The sequence below is a fragment of the Salminus brasiliensis genome, chromosome 14 (genome assembly GCF_030463535.1).
Source record: "Salminus brasiliensis chromosome 14, fSalBra1.hap2, whole genome shotgun sequence".
NCBI classification, from domain to species: Eukaryota; Metazoa; Chordata; class Actinopteri; order Characiformes; family Bryconidae; genus Salminus; species Salminus brasiliensis.
Genome location: NC_132891.1, coordinates 14,412,805 through 14,431,204, shown reverse-complemented (window position 1 = coordinate 14,431,204; position 18,400 = coordinate 14,412,805). Strand labels below are relative to the sequence as shown.

Below are 18,400 nucleotides of genomic sequence, written 5' to 3'. Positions count from 1 at the left end.
ACATTCTCAATACAGTGGTAGGCTTTGTCCTGCTCTACTTGCCACACCTCATACTTTATTTGTTTATAAGTAAATAAGCAGTCCATTATAAATGGTCCAAAAGTCCAAACAACTGTCCATTATAATCCCACAGTTAGTTTCAACCCCGCAATGTGATTGGCTGAGAGACATTCTAAGAGTGCCAATATTACATGATAATGGTGCTCTTATAGAAGCTTTTATTTCACCACATATGAAGCCAGACAGAAACACCAGCCATAACAGAATAGCAATGTAATAATTATACAAGTAACAGACTGACAACATAAAATAATATTAAGTAATAATAATAAATAATGGCATTAAAACAGATCCACTAAACGCAGTCACTGAATTTAAAACAGAGCAATTCTCATCAGAATTGTTGCTAGGTAGATAGATAGGTAGGTAACATAACCGTCACCGGTTATCTTAATCCCATTACTTCGTACAGCAGTGCCAATATCATTACTGCACTCCCTCTTGTGTATCACTGCTTAAATGTGTGCTCTGTAGAGGTTGTATACTTGTTTACACTTGGTAAACAAACAATATGGCCCAGTGACCCAGCTGTCTAAGCGTTGGCCAGATCATTGGGAGATCTCAAGTTCAATCCCCAGTGATGCCACAGCCATCCATCAATTTCTCTTGCTCTCTCTCTCTCTCTCTCTGGATGGGTACGATGGCCCTCCCTCTCACCCATCTCTCACATCAATGCTAACCAGCGTGGGCTTCTGGTTAGATGATGTAACAGAACTGGCAGATAGCATTCTCCTCTAAGCGTGTTTAGTTGTGAAGTGGCTTTGCATTCGCCACAGTTGGAAAATAGGCACGTCACATGTCTTCACATGCTGGTCTTCAACCTGTTAGCACTGATAGCTTCATGTGATAGGGGCAGTCCTAGCTAGTGGGTGTGAATTAGCAATGACTAAATTGAGAAAAATCCAAAACGACAAAATCAACAATACATTACATTTGACCAGGGGTGGCCAAACTTGTCATATCACTGTACAATAACAATAATGACAGAGCTAAGATCTAGAAAGCCAGTTGTAGTTTAACCCAGTGTTTGCAGTATTCCTCAGTACACAGACAGTCGTCTCTGAGCTGTTACACTAACGACACACCTGCCCCTGCTCTTTTTTTCTCCCTGGCTTTCCAGCAATACCCTGCTGGCTAAACCCCTGCAGGTTTAATGCTAGAGTGTCACTCTGTCAGTTGGCTTCGGTGTGTGTTGGAGTGGGTGATTGCATGCACACACAGACACACACACACAGAGACACACACACACACACACACAAACATACACACAGTATAATGAGTCTGCCAGCCTTAATCACTTTTCACTCTCTACCAGTCCACCGCTCCATACAGGAGAGTCATGATGGATCAGCTCTGCAAGACGACCTAACAATGTGTGTGTATTGGGGTGTGTGTAGGTGTGTGTGTGTGAGTGAGGGGGGATTGATGGATCAGTTCAGTAACACAGCGTAGCAGTGCCACTGCAGCCTGCATTAGCCCTCGAATCTATCAGAGCCACACAATCTTAAAAGTGTGTGTGTGTGTGTGTTAGAAAAAGAGAGACAAAGATACAGAGAAAACAAAACAGATGTTAGCATTCAAACCTGAATTTCACATCAAATCGTGCAAATCAACAAGTCCCAGAATGCAGTTCAGCATCTCATAAATGGTGTAAACAGTGTTTTCCGTTAAAAGCTTTCCAGGCCAACCATTCATAATGGCCCTCCGTGCCTTTCACTGATGCAAACCAAATGGAGCGTCCTTTGACCTAAGTAACCTCGGCTGCCTGTTGCCATGGCAAGCCACGATACTCAAACCACATGTTTGTGTGAGAAGCTGTGGAGATACGGTGGGCTATGAGACCACTACTGAAACCTAGTTTGTATTCTTTTCTAATTTAATATGCATTATTCAGTCCCATACAGTCTTTTTTAACATACACTATATGTCCTCATGTTTGTGGACACCCCTTCTAATGAGTGCATTCAGATACTTTAAGTTTACCAATTGCTGGCACAGATGTGCAAATCCACACACACACGCATAGCTTGTCTAGTTCCTTTAGAGAAGTACTGCCAATATAATAACAGGACTCTCTGGAGCAGATAAACATAAACCTATTGCCACCATGCCTGATGCTCGGCGTGGGCTAGAGGGGTATAAAGCCCCCCTATCATTGCTATGTGGAGCAGTGGGACTGTGTTTTCTGGAATGAAGACGTCCCATCCACCCTGGGATCACTTAAGGAGTTGAGGATGATCCAATGTAGTGCTCTTGTCACTGAATGCCATCAAATCCTGACAGCAATGTAGAATCTGCTACAACTTTAAAAGTTGTGTAGTGTACTTAAGGCTCAATATAAAAGATTTCCTCATCCCTCTCTTCAAAATTCTATTTACAGTTTGAAATAAAAAAACAGAATTTCAATGAAATTAACCACTAATTGCTCGTACTGCTTTTCTCAATACTGAATGTGTAGTACCTGGAGCATTTTTCCCCACTGCTTATGAGAAATTGTTTACAGTGGCTTTCTTGCCTCCCTGGAGGTCTTTGAGCGGCTCCGCTGACAGCCATTACCTCCGGCCACAACCAGCCCTGCCTGCAGTAACGGCCTCCACGGCCAGGGTAACCAGGCAACAGGCCAAACACACACTAAGGGTTGTCCACAGCTCGGAGACCAAGCCCTCTGTTACTATCACAACCTCGCAGGTAATTAGAGAGAGAGAAAGAGTAGTAGATGTGTTGTACACACAGTGGCAATCGTAACAAAAGGAATCCTCTTACCTTATAGAGAAGAGCAGCCTGTAGTCCTTATGCAGCTCCACCAAACCTTAGCAGAAAAGAGAATGAATGAAACTAAATTAACTCATCATTCACACAACCATGAAGGCCACATGTCACATTAACAAGACATACAGAAGATATATTTATATATATATATATATATATATATATATATATATATATATATATATATATATATACAAACACATAAGGTAAGCCTGCTTTATCCATTCCACAACCACAATAATAACCATTTATGATGGAGCAACTTTGTGCTAGTTATCATTTCCACAAGCAGCAAAACAGTGTTCTTGGGTTGGATTGTTCCTGGCCATCCTAACCACATTACTCTCAGTTTGGGTCTTTTGGGTCTATTTGTGTAACTCTCGACAATCGTTCTCAAATTTTTGCTGACCTCCCCATTGTACTCTAGATGTTGATCAATCCATTGACATCCAGTTGCACTTTTGATATTTTTAAATAAATAAATATAATTTATGCATTTTGTTAAGACATTGTGTTGATGTCAGAAAACCTCTGAAAATGACAAACATTTATTTCTAATACTCATTCTACCCCAGGAAATTAAATAAGAACAACAATTAAAGCTCAATACTGCCATGACATCCACTGCCATAATGAGTGTATGTAAACTTCTAAGCACGGCTGAATAATACAATGGATTTCCTACAAAGTCAGCAGTCACAGATCTTTGTGCTGTTTGCAGCTTTCCAGTTTTATATGCAGCTTCAACATCCAGAAAACAAAACTGATGAGACAGCGCTAACCACACAACCATCAATCCCACAACCATGTAGGCCGCGCGTCATATACACAATTCTAGCAAATATTATGAGCACCGCTGGTTTGGAATAAACTCAACCAATTATATCAGCTCCACCTCCCATACAGGAGCACTTTGTAGATCTATAATTGCAGACTGTAGTCCATCTGTTTCTCTGCATACTTTGGCAGCCTCCTTTCACTCCTTTTAATGGTCAGTACCCCACAGGATCACCACAGAGCAGCTATTATTTGAGTGGTGGGTCATTATTAGCAATGCAGTGACACTGACATGGTGGTGGTGCGGTAGTATGTATGTGTTGCGCTGGTTTGAGGGGATCAGACACAGCAGTGCTGCTGGAGTTATTAAACACTGTGCCCACTCAATGTCCACTGTAATAGCCAGGACACTTTAGTCCTGAAAATGTACAAAAACAAACAGACACTCACACACACATGGTTGCATCTAACATCCTTATATGAATGCTGAACAGAATGGCTGACGTAAAGCACTGCTCACACATTAGGGATGCAACATACATCATCGAATGACCTTCACCCACAGCACCAATCACAGCACACCAACGCATGCGCATGTGTTATCATCTCTTCTGCGGCCCATTCATTTCGCTCAATTTTACTCAAGTAGAAAGAGCTCAGTGGTGCAATTTATCTTTTTTTTCCCCAACGAAATAGATCAGAGGGGAGTCATCAAAAGACTTCCAATGAGGATAAATCTAACACGACAGGCCGAGAGAAGGGAAGGACACACCCATGCACACACACACACACACACGCACACACGCACACATAATAACACACTTTTTTTTTTGCTACTCAATCCTCTTTGGAGCAGGCTCTCTGATGGTGACAGAATAGGGAGAGAAAGAATCGTCTATGTAGCTGAAGTAGGTCTTAGTTAAATATGCATGGAGAATGTGGCAGGGTCCACTTATTTCAGTCTGACTCACTCTCTCTCTCTCTCTCTCTCTCTCTCTTCTCTCCCTCAGCAAGGTGACAAAGTTGTGCACATATAATTAACGGACCCCATGAATATGTATTGTAGTACTGTGCTGGGCAGGTGAAGGGTATTTCACTATAGATAACACACATTTCCATTTTCCCTGAGCGGGATAACGGCTGGATTAAAGCACTCGGACTCCACAATTAAAAGACCCCTATTCTGCATTCTCTTCCATTTAACATTTTGCCCATGAACAAAAACACAAAAATATTTTTTAGATGTTTTAGATTTTTTCCAGTTTTCTTTATCCCTTAAAATTAGGTTATTTTTTATTCCTGTTACTGTGTCTTTTTTTTCTGTACATCAATGATTTCTTTTTGATCAGCATGCCTGTATTTTGCCCTATTGTAAACACAGTCTGATTTGAGTAGGCAGGGCTAGAACAACGTTGGCTATGAATAAGCAGATACATGTAAATATGCAGTTTTTTTGGGAAGTCACAAACACAATGATTTTTACCTGGTCACTTCATGCGTCTTGATTACGAGAATAAGGCCAAACCACATAAAAATGCAAGTGTAAAATCACCCAAGCTGCAGTCAAACCAGATATAATCCCATTACTCCAACCACTTCAGGAGGTGGCCAGAGACACATTTGAGCCACATGTTATAGCAGTGTAAATGCATGCCTCTTTCCAAGATTTAACAACCACAACCCCACCCAGTATGACCGAAACACCAGTAATAATTGCTGCTCAACAAGCAAATTTGCATATTCCATTCCATACATCAAATTTCAGTCTGACTAACCAGAGACGCAAGTGTATTCATCCTGCATGTAGCTAAAATCTTATTAGAATATGTAATCTAGACACTAGTTACATGAAGTGACCAGGTGTACACTGTTAAAAGTATACGATCCTTTAGGAACCTCTAAAGGTGCTTTGAGGGACTTTTAAGAGAAGATTTTTAGAAGAAAATGGTTCCACCAAAAGTTCCTTGAGGATCCTGGAAGGCATTAACCATTTATCTATACGTTGAGGTGTCACTGTCCAAATGCTCACAGACCTGACTGTATATGACCGCATGAACTGGGTAATGAATGACAGACTATGTGTCCAAAACTATCCAGGCACCCTTTCCAATGACTGAATTCAGCTACTTCACAGTCAACACTTCACCCAACACTGACATAGATACTGAACTGCACACACACACAGCTTATATAGTTTCCATAGAAAAGCACTGTAGAATGAGTGTGCATAAGCCAAAAGTCAATGTGCCTAGTGTCAAACATATTAAAGCCCCCCCCCCCCCCCCCCCCCCCCAGCATTGGGCTACAGAGCAGTGGGGCCAAACTCTCTAGCGTGATGGAGCTATATCCAATATCTTGGGAATAAGCTGGAGTGGCGTTTAATTAGCCAGAACTGACCAGAACTGCAATCACCTCCTCACAGCAACGTTCTACCACAGAGTGTAAGACCTTCCTAGAAAAGTACTAAGAGACCACTAATGCATTTGCTTTAAGAAGAAACAGACTGAGCCAGTGTCTACAGATTTTTGGAAATGTCATTTTCCCTGAAATGGGCCTCTTAAACTGCTGTGTGATAAGTGTGGTCTTTTCTGCAGCAGTGTCAAAAGTACATCTGTTCACCATGCTTGCTGGCTCCTTTCAAGCCTGGCTGCCATTCTTTCAAGTCCTTGAAGATGGCAATCCGACTTCATGCCAAGCATCTGAGGTTCAGAGATATCATATTCAACTGTAAGTGTGGTATTACGCTGTCTTTTGTGGCTGCTATGACTTGCGTGTGGTACATCTGTGATAGTGGATAGGAATCACAATACCAGCTATACACATACACGCCAACAGACCACTGCCACTTAACCACAAGTCACTATCAATTACACACTTGCGCACACACACACACACACACACATAAACAGTGAACCATATACAAGTACAAGAAACTCATGTACACTGACCAAAGCCACAGAAACAACCAAGAAACACACTCATCCAGTGTTATAGGGTCCTATTCCACTCACAACATAAGACTTTTGCACCCTTCAGCATACACTGCAGAAAGCTCTTTGTCCACCTACACAGCCTACATGACATGTACATGGATCACAAACAGTAAAAGCTTTTAAGTATTGCTCTAGGAGCAGCTCCTCTTACCTCCATATGGCAATCACATCCATTTCGGCAGGAGAAAATAAAAGAACCTGATCTTGCTTTAGATCAGCATTTCCTTATCCTGCTCCTGGGGTCTGAAACACTGCACATTTTAGTGCTTTTTTGTCCCCAACAGAGCAATTTCAACCTCTTTAAGTGGTTGTTAAAGAAATAGTACAGTGGAAAATCTCACTTTGCCCTTTTTCTAAATATAGCTGATCAGGCAAGAGATTTGGCACTAGATATATATGTGTGTATGTGTGTTTGTGTGTTTTCTGACCTGTATGACATAGTGTCATCTATAAAACAAGTTGATACAGTTTAAAACTATATAATGATTTAGACGTACACTAATCTGTATGCTAATCCATAGCTATAAGCATCCATTACTTGTTACCTACACTTGCCATTACGGCTCTCCTGCAAAACTATACAAGATACCAGACATGTCTTGACTGATGTTCTACATGTAAAGTAAGGGGGGAAATTGTGTAAAATGTGACATGTTCACTGAACTTGACTAAGCAGCTGAATTAACTGTTTTGGGAATTTCTTCAAATGTGCAGTGTCAGCCTACTACCTCTACCTCTGTTGATCTAAAGCAGGACTGGGAAAGACCACTTTAGTACAACAGAAGCTGAGAGCAGCGTGCATTACAGTGGGAAACTGTAATTACCTACTCAGCAACCTCAGTTAAAAGCAAAAACAAAACACCTACACAACCACAGGAGAAGTCCCGACACGCAGGCTTTGTATCAGTGACTCCCTCTCATTTGCTGTGCTTCTCCCAGGCCCGCTGAGTCGCATTCACCGCACTTCCCGGCTCACGTCGGCCAGCAGCATGCATAATGCAGCAGGTGGGAGCACTCCGGTCCAGACAACAAGAGCAATTTTCTGATGACACCGTCTCACAGCCACTGATGTCTCACAGCCTCATTCTCCTCTTCTGGAATATTTCAGCATCCCTCATCATGTTGACAAGCTAACCACACTTTTTTTTTTCTTTTTTTTTCTGGCTGTGCACAAAGCTTTGAATGTTGCTCAAAATGAGCCTTCAGAGGAAGGAAAGCAAGATATTGGAAATCACTGATCCTTATAATTTCCTCTTCATGTACACTCACCAAGTAATTTATAGGGAATGAATGTATTTATACCTACACATTCCTGCAACGATCTAATCAGCCAATCGTGTAGCAGCAGTGCAGTGCTTAAATCCATGCAGATGCTGTCCAGCAGCATCAACAATCACAATGGGGGCAAAATAAGATCTCAGTGATTGTGATTGATTGTGGTGCCAGATAGGCAGGTATGAGTATTTCTATATCTGCTATGTTCTCCTGTGAATTTCAGAGTTTACTCAGCATGGTGTAATAAAGACAAAACATCCAGTGAGCGGCAGTCCTGCAGACAGAAATGGCTTGTTGATCAGAGAGGTCAATAGAAAATGACCCGACTGCTCATTTACATTTGTGGCATTTAGCTGACGCTCTTATCCAGAGCGACTTACAAGGTTACTCGTATTACACAGGTGGGCCAACATAGTGTTAGGAGTCTTTCCCAAGGACTCTTATTGGTGTAGCACAGCATAGTCACCCCAACTGGGAATCGAACCCCAGTCTCCCACATGGTGTGGTAGCTCAGTGGCAGGTAGTGGTGTTATCTGTTGCGCCACACCAACCACGTAATAACCACTGCTCAGATAACCACTCTGTACTATTGTGGTGAGCAAACAAGCATCTTGGAATGCTCACCATGTCGGACGCTAAGGCAGATAGGCTACAACAGCAGGAGACCACATCGACTTCCACTTCTGTCAGCCAAGACCAGAAAGCTGAGGCTGCAGTGGACACAGACTCAAAAATCCGACAGCTTAGCCTGGTCTGAAGACTTCATTTCTACATAAGCACACAGACAGTAAGGTCAGAATTTGGCACCCACAGCATGAATCCATGGACATAGCCTGCCATGCGTCACCAGTCCCAGCTGCTGGAGGCAGTGTAATGACATGGGAAGGTTTTTCTTGGCATACGTGGGGCTCATTATTAACAATCAATCATCGCTTGCATGCAACAACCTATTTGACTATTGCTGCTGGCCATGTTCATGTTAGCAAACACTGTTTAGCAAGTGAAGAGGTAAAAATAGGTGATGTAGAAACATGTTTTAACCTAAACGAGCAGCCGGTATGAGTGATTAACTTCAATTACATTCACATTTACATCTACATTTAAGGCATTTAGCAGATGTTTTAATTCAGAGCAACTTACAAAAGTGCTGCACTGGTTACTTTTTTTCTAATATTCTTAGCTAGTTTGAATAGGCTAGAATCCAAAAGACACCTCAAGATAGATGCTGCCAAATACAAGAGTCAGTATGGATACCTAGATACACAATACCCAACATGTACTAACTTTGCCTGAATGTCAAACAAATCAAGTAAGACATGAGTACAATCCTAAACCCTAATAAGTGCTAAGTGAGAAGTGCTGATTTTAGTGCTCTCAAAAGAGATGGATCTTTATCAGCATTTGAAGACAGCAAGCGACTATGCCACGGGAAGTTCGTTCCACCACTTAGGTGCCAGGACAAAAAAAAAAAAAACTCTGGATGCTTGTCTTTTGTGCAACTTAAAGGATGATGGGTCAAGCCGAGCCATACTTGAAGCACAATGTGCTTTTGGTACAGATCAGCCATCAAAAATGGAAGGACTGGTCCATTCTTGACTTTGTAGGCCAGCATCAGGGTTTTGAATCTGATGCGGGCAGCAGCTACAGGAAGCCAGTGAAGAGAACACAGCAGAGGAGTTATATGGCTGAAGTTGCACTGCCATGTTCAGGATCAGTTGCAAGGGCCGGATGGAATGCATAGGAAGACCAGCCAGAAGGGAATTACAATTGACACAGATAACAGAGTGTTTTGCCAGTGTTTTAGGGATGCGCTGCATGTTGTGGGAAGACATGTCAGCAAGTGTATTTGATGAATTAATAAAATTAAAGTTGTTTTGAGTTTGAATGTCTTTTGCTGAGCATTTGCATCCTACCAGTCATAGTGGTGGGATCATGCTTGCAAAAGGGTTAAAGTTAGCTTTTCAGAGATACAAATTTGTCTTACCACATCTTGGTGGTTATTATTATTATTGTTTGTTCACATGATTGTATTTTATTGGAAATACTGGTCTGATCCTGAACTCCTTGACATTGCCAAACGCAAAAAAAATCCACTCCATAAAGTTTCAGAACTGGAACAAGGATCGAAGCATTTTACTTGAAGCAAAATATGTGAAGGAGAAGCAGTATTGATCTGCTGTCCTGCTGGGCCAACCTCATAGATCATAAAGGCCTTACTGGGCCTAACAGAGCATGTAATGCTATGACGATCATGATTACATCTGCTCATCAGAGCAAGGACAAAGAGATGACCTCTAAAAGCTCTGAAATTTTAAAGCGTCTAAAGAAAAAGAAACAATGATTTTTTTACCTGACAGCAGCTTTTAGTGGATTTGATCAAGATGAGATTGAGGATCATCTTGCCTTTCATGAACCCTTGCATGCTAAAAGATTGATCAAGGAACCTGAAAGAACTAGTCATGAAAACATCAACCACCACTTTACTGCACATTTCACCGCTTTCTCTGCTCTGACACACCAACTGTTTTTGTGAAAGTCTGGTTAAATAGCTGATGATTTGAAATAGTCAATCAGATATGTGTGGGCACTAAAACGTGAGGATCTTGGGTGCTTCTGGACCAGGATTGGTTTAACACTAATCCTACATTAAGTCGTATGCAAATAAGCAAATGACATCTAAGGGCATTTTCAGACTTGTCCTGAATAGATAAATCCGCACCCAGGGTCGATTCCGGGGTTGTTTTGGGAAGGGGCTCATTATCCCTGTTCTGCTTTTACAAAGAAGAATTCTATTCGAACTGTGGATCAATTGCACAATTACAAAAGTACCTTTTTCCTTTGTGTGTTTTTGCAAAATGACAGGGCCTAGGTTACTCCGTTTATCATTTATTTATTTCGCTTGGATACAAACAGTCAGGTGGAGAAGAACAGCGCCTATTGCAGTCATGGAATTTCATTGTGCAGGAACATCTACGAACAAGGATCCATTCTCATATGTGGTTTTTAGCCATGGTTATGACCCATAAAATGAAAATTAGATTAAAATATTTATAAACAGATTTATATATAAGGACAAAAATGAATTAAACAAATTACGGTGAGACACTACAATTGAATTTCTTTTTGAAATAATAGACAATAATCATCTAGGCAGCTGCTTAGAGGAGCCCACGCTGTCCTTATAACAAGCTAATTGGCTTGGCAAGCTGCCATTGTTCACCCTCACTAGTGTGTATGTGTGTGTTCACTGCATGGATTAGTTGAAGGCTGAGGCCAAATTCCATGTCCAAGACTAATGGTGAATATGATTGGCTTGTCTTGTTGTCTAATTGAGGTCTGAGTCCTTGGTAAAAGTTCAGTAAAGTTGCTAACTTTTGGAAAGTACAGTTATGTGTAAATGGATAGAAAAATGACGAAACACACTATAATGAACATATTTCTGTTGAGTCTTGCACTCTTGCACTCCTGTGATTACAGTTTAAGAGAGCAATTTATCCAAACATCTGAAAAATGGTAGACAGGACCAAAATTGTTATGTCTGCCTGTGGCGTCTTGCCTTAAAAAATAAAAGCTATAAAGCTCCCAGTAATCTCTAAAAAAGGACTTTGTTAGTCAGGGCTGTTCACAATCATCTATGTGGACTGCAGAATGTGATAAGAAACTGTCTGCCTAAATTTTTGTTGATACTGAAAAAGGTCTAAACTGGCTGAGCACATGCTGAGCAGATCCATTTATGAGCAACCTGAAAGCTTTGCTAATTACCATCGATGCCCACTGTTAAATGAGGAAAAAAAAACAAAAAAACAAAACACTGTTTCCTGCCTTCTTGTCAGCCCAATTACAATAATCTCTATGTACTGGTTCCCTCTTTTTTATACCTGGATTCCGAGAACTCATATCCAAAAGTTACAGGTTTCAGTTCTGAAACTCATATAAGCTCCTTCGACCCACTGCCATATAAAAAGCCTGGCTCAGACCCAGTAATCCTGCTGAACAGAACAATGGATATAAAATGCAACAAAAATAGCCTGGTAAAGGCCGCGCTGGGATGGAAAGTTCTACAAATTTCTATGTGAAACATTTAGTATTTGTCGTAATGCATCTTCCTCATGCCTGTGAGAAGACGCAGAGCTACATTTAAACAGTTATAGTGGAAAGCTTGAGTGCATTTTGTTCAAAATATGATATGTAAAGGAGATCCTGGGAACAAAAGAGCAATTGAAGCAGAGTGAGGCTTTGCAATGCTGCTGTCGGGGTTTTGCTTCGGAAGCTCTTTCTCATTCCTCCTCCTCCACAGACTCCATAGCCTATAGGCCCATACGTACTGAGCCACTAATGGCCTCTCGTTCTTGTTTCTCTCCTGGAGCTCTACCCCTTGAGCCTCTAGAAAAAAGCAGCTTCACGTTAGCCTTTTATACCCAGCATTATTTCTCTCCAAAACAAAAATGCACCTGACCCCAAGATAGATCCCTTAGGAACACCACAAGGACAAGGCACTCAAGAAAACAAGCAAGACGCTGCCGGGCAACCTCACTCACGGGAACAAGCTCACTACAAACATAGTTCTGCTTTATTTTAATTTATGTAAATAATAAAATGCAAATGTGATTTTGCTTCAAGCTGAACTAGAAATTGTGGTTTGACCAAAACAACAGTAATGGCTAAACAGCCTCATCACAAAATGGTTCTGCAGTCGCTACTCTAAGTCAAAGCTGTGTTAAGAATAAGTGTAAGGAACAATCTTCAAGAGCCTTAAGCACACACAGACACTCACTTAAATCACTTAAAATCACAGGCGAGATGCTGTCAGGGCTGCGAGTCGATACCAAAAAGAGCTGATCCGAGCTGATCTCTGATTCCAGGCAGTTGGGAATTGAGAGTTGACTCCAAAGCTTTGGACTGGCTTTTGAATGAGTGTGAGATATTCTGCTGTCATTCTCTAGACAGCTTGACAGAAAAATGCATCCTTCAACACACAATATTAGCCTGGCTCTACTTTACATTGAACAAAGAGGGAAACAAAGTAAAATGTAACATTTGTAATGATAAACAATGGCTTAAAGTCAAATAGAAGAGAATCAGGTACAGTTTACTGTTAGGCTTATTTGCTAGGATTAGCTCTCCAAATTGGATTGCTATGGTATGGTAAAATAAGCCATATAATTACGCTTACACTATGTGTCCCTGAAGATCAACTGAGGTGGGGGTGTATTAAATAATTGTGTCATGCTCTCATTAGGATCACCCATAAAAGTGTATTATGTACTGGTGATTATATAATATAGAATATAACACTGCTCATTCAGGGCAGTTTCTTTTACACTGATATGAATCTGCACAAAAAACAAAGCATCCACAGTGTGCCACATTAGATTTACTTAAATTTAAGAAATTTTAAAAAATCTATCTACTAAGTGAATTAGCAATATCATTACAGCATCTGAGTAAAATATCAGTATGTCACTGTTAAACTTTCTTTAATTTGAAACTGTGGGGAAACCTCTTAAGATGCTTTGAAGAACCTTCAAGAAAAGTTTTTTTAGAAGAAAACGGTTCCTTGAAGGTTCTTCAAATCACCTTAAGAGGTTCCTCCAAATTAAAGAATGCCTAAAAGGTCTTATTGCTAATGTGAAAGACTGAGAGTTTTGCATTTCAGCCTCCTCTCGCTCACGAACAATGTCCCAAAATGTTTTTAAAAACATTCACATTTTCTGAATCCTTGTGGAACTGAGAACTTCTATATTTCTATATTATATATTTATTCAACCTTTATAACTTTTCAAAATACCTGGACTCGCTGCTGCAAATGGTAAGGGGGTGTCTTTAAAGTACAGACACTGTTTAAAAAACGTAAAACATGCACAGAGATAAGACAGAGACAGAATGTTTTTAATTTACCATAACTAAACAATAACAAAATGACTAGGATTTTGACTATTGTACATTTTAGTTAGTAGACTAAGTACTAAATAAGTTAATAGACTAAAACTAAATCCAAATTAACTGCCAAATCAACAATGGAATGCTGTAAAACAAACAAATGCTTACAACTTCTAGCCTTAGATGTCTATAATGAGTCCTTTAAAGATCTATATGAAAAAGTATGGAGTAAAAGGAATGTTTTTTCTATTGGAAATGTCATTGAGCACAAGTGTTCAATTTCACTAATAAGACCACCATGCACCATCCTATTTTAGTTAGGCCCCCTGCCTTAATAACAGTGTCAGTCCTGTCAAGTAAGAATTACAGCAATCTCTTGAATTCCTGTCCATGTGAGCCAACTTCCCATAAACTGGGGGTGGGTTTTGTGGAAGAGTGGGCCAAAATGGAAGGAACAACCTTAATCCTTACCTGACAGGACTAAGGAAGTCATTAAGGCAAGGGCTTACTTACAGCTGTATGGAAAGATTTAGGCTCTCCTGTTCAAATGACATGTTTTGCTGATATGCTGATGAGCAGATCCTCTAAAGAGGACACGCCTCTGCACAGTTGAATGTGTAATTACTGATTATTTGCAGGATTCAGCATTGAGGCATCGAGGGACAGAATTTGAGCAACCTTTACATATGGTACATATTCATGGCACATTTTATACAGTATGTGGGTCACATACTCATATGCAAGTGTTCAAATTTCATGTTTTGCTGATTTTCCTAGAGGAAGCCAGTGAACAAATTCTCTGTAGAGGACTTTAAGTGTTTTTTAAAGCATTATGTGAGAACTGGTTTTGTTTGTTTATGGGCTCCCCCTACAAGTGGGGAATGCAATTCACTTTTACTCCACTGCAGTAAATACAAATCAAGCTTTGAGCTTCCCTTTATGGTACACGCATGGTGACCTGCTGGTGCCCGCCCCTTTTAGTTAGACTGTGTTTTTAGAGAAAGCAGCCAATTATTGGCTCAAGCTAAAGGGAGCTGGACTCAACAGCGATCCAACCAAATTACCACAGAAACCAATGGTCCATGGACATCGAAGTGTAGCCAGGAAACGTCCAGCTAACTGAACTCAAATCACACCCGTTTAGAGGATACAACCTAGCACAAAGTCTAGTGAAAGGTTATAGGATTTATTTTTGACTGTTTTCAGGCACATTTAGTACAAGTTTGCTTGCTTTCCTTCTTACTTGAACTTAGCATGTTGCTAAATTGGCAACTACACTGGGCTTGTTTTTTTTCCCCCATCTGTTTTCAGAGCATGACATCATCACTCAGTGAGCTCCCACCCATTTCGATGCCTGGATTCCAGTCATCTCTGCAAATTGCAGTAATCTATTAGTTCCTCTTCTCTTCTGAAAAGCAATAGCTCTGAATTTGTACAGTCAGTCGCACAACAGCTCTTTCTCATTTTTGTGTTAGCGGCATTCACTGTGAATGCTAACGCTGCTGCTCAGCCGGTCTTTTTGCCACTTAGTGGCCGTGGCCGCAGTGACTCCCGCCACCTCTTAAATAAAGAGAAATTAGAAGGCAGACGCTATAAGCTGGTGAAACACCAGCCCTGTCCGTGTAGAAAAGTCAAGCTAGAGTGTTTATTTTGCAGTGCTAAAGGAAGTCGGGTAAGAGATGTGCCAGCCTCAGGCAGAAGAAAGCTCATGATAAGATCTGTGACTCATTAGGCCACAGATGTGAGCGTGTGAGTTTGTGTGTGTACATACTGAGTGTAACAGTGTTTGTTTATGCTTGCAGAACTTAGAAGCAGCGATGTCAAAAGAGCAGCGCCACCGCCAAGAGTCAGCAGGAGGACAGTTAACTAGCACATCTCTTTTTAATGCGTGAACACACACAGTCACACACTTGAGCACTCTCCACTCACTCTCTCTGTGCTTCATCCATCCTTGTCTTTTTCTCACTCTCTCTCACTCTCCTGTTCCCCATACCAGGTGCTTTTTGCACGCCCCGAGCAAAATGCAATGCCAAGTTAAATTTCACATTAACTAACTAAATAAATAAATAAATAAATGCAGAGAGTGAAAGTTAAGCATGCTGACGGGAAATTAATGATATCTCCCGGTCTTTTCTTCCCTCCTGATTTATTTTCTTTCTCCAGACGTGAGTGCTGAACGACTTTCGCATGCCGTGATTTGACATTTTCGTTATATATTTTTTGTTATGAGAACAGCAGAGGTGAAGGGGAGAGTGATTCATGGAAGCTGTCTGCCTTTGTGAACGGAAAAGCAGGGATCAAATCAAACAGGGCTTGTGTTGCACGAAGGGAAAACCATTAAGAAAGAAACAACAACAAACAAACATAAACAAACCTCATTCTACCAAATGGGTGTAATTTGCAAGATTTTCGTCAAGAGCAAAAATCCACAACATGAAATATATATTCATCCTCCAAGAAACACATTATCCTTCGGCATTACATTCTTATAAATAAATAATAAAATTTTTTTTATTCAGGCATGGATGGAACATTTGCTCCAGGGTTCCAGGTGGGCTCTGAGTGGGTTTGTACATGTGTTGTTACTGGGACCCAGCTTGGCTTTCCGAAAGGGACCCATCATTACAGACCCATCTAGGCCCTATATGCACTGTGCAATCCAGATGGGGCCCATGCTTAACCCCTCCTGGTCCCATCACTGACCCTGGTGGGCAACCATATGTAGGGCCAACATGGAACACAGAGGACAAAACATTCTGGTTCCGAGCTGGGCTACTGGTCCCTTGGTCACTCCCTCATTGTCATGTCATTTAAAGCAACAGTACATTATTTATAGTAGGGATGCACTGATCTGTCTTTTTTGTTTTGATATTGATACCGATACGATACATAAACTTTGTGTATTGACCCATACCCGATACCAATATATTGAATTAATTAACCATACCATACCTAACTTTAACTAAACATTACTTTACTAACTTTGTAAAACAAACTATAACAAATTAACACATATATAAATGAAGCAAATTGCTGTTTATTTGTCACTAAAATAAATAATTGTGATGGACCTTTGCACAGAAATAGCAAAGTTGTGACCTTCTAAAGTGGTGACAGGTATTCATGTCTGGACTTTACAGATATTTAGTGAAAAAACATGTAATTTGTTGATTTTGGACTCATCTGGACTCACCACAGTGTTTGGCCATGCCTGCATGCCTGTCTGCATGTGTGAGGCAGAGATTGGAGGACATATGGAGAGACTTGTACAAAGACTAGAGTGAACTTCAGCTGTTTTTCTGAGCTGGATTACTTGCTAAGGTGCTGTGTTGTGCTGGTTAGGCAGGGTAAGTTGCTGTTTGCTATGATATGTATAACATGTATTTAGGTTACTCTGATCCTGAATTATAAATCAACGTGTCTGAGTCTAGAATACCGCCGGTAGGGGAATCGAGTTCAGAGAATGGATCAGTCTCAAGGATCGGCCTAGATTTTTATTTTGAATAAATCATCTTATGTAAACATGGACAATTGATAAACAAAGGATTGGTAAATAATTACATTTATATGCTGATATTCAAGATGCAAATGTCATGATGGGCAAAATGGCCATGTGGAAATGGACATGTCTAGTACACACATGTAAAAAGATTCAAAACAGTATGTTACTCTTTGGGAAATAGTATTTTCTTATGTCAGGCTAACAAGGACACTTGAATTAATAGGATTAATTTGCATTTGCAGACGCAAATGGCACCTGTTTTGTAGAATGACTCAGAAGATGAAAAAAGAGAGAGAGTTCTAGACAGAGAAGGAGTGAGCTGAGTGACCAGCCCCACTTAATTCCCACCTCTCTTTATCTCAGATGCAACCTGGAGCCACAGCAGTCATTCCTCTCACGTCAATCCAGATTAAACAATCAGACGACTCGCCAGCCCACTTTCTGGCTAATTGCTCACTGTGCATTTCAGCCAAGACTGACAATTATAAACACATTTTCCATCTTATTCAAACAGTGCGGGGACGACGAAGCGCAGAATGGAAAGAGTGAGATGGAGAGAATTCGACATTCTCTACATCTGAGCAAACGCTGTGAGAAATGAGGAACAATTACAGCTACACTGCTTCAAGGATGTAACCACAGTTCTTTCAAGTCAGAGTTCTGTTTGCCTCTGTGTCTGTACAAATATGATTGAGAGTAAATAAGATTAGAATCGTTTCCCCGCAACCGACGGCCCATAATCACACTATTAATATTAATGACGTTCAGCAGCGAGTTACAATCACAATAACTGCAACAACAAGCACAGAAGCTACAATACATGGACTAAACAATGATGGGAAGTGTGTATGCATGTGCGGCATTGGAGATTACGACAGAATAAAAAGGAGAGGGGCAACTGAGGGACGATAAGCATAGAATTAGAGAGGAGAACGGAGTGGCTACACTTACAATCATTATTATTATTACTTCCTGCAGTTGGATTTCTGTCATTTTTAACTGCAGTGGATTGTCCCCAACTTTTAAGCCATCTTGGACTTTCAGTTCAAGACCCTTGGTGGCTAGAGGCCCCTGGGGCACAAATCAGGTTTCTTTTGAACTGTGTGAACAAAAACTGAACTACCTTCAGGTCCAAGATTGCATT

General features: G+C 40.7%; 1 protein-coding gene across 1 annotated transcript in view; it reads right to left on the bottom strand.

The window, feature by feature from the left end:
* The window catches only part of sulf2b (sulfatase 2b), a 197,113-nt gene that overhangs the window by 126,850 nt on the left and 51,863 nt on the right, over positions 1-18,400 (bottom strand). The window contains exon 3 of the mRNA XM_072656508.1: positions 2,824-2,869. The gene's annotated coding sequence lies outside the window, so the exon portion shown is untranslated. The remainder of the gene's footprint in view (positions 1-2,823; positions 2,870-18,400) is intronic.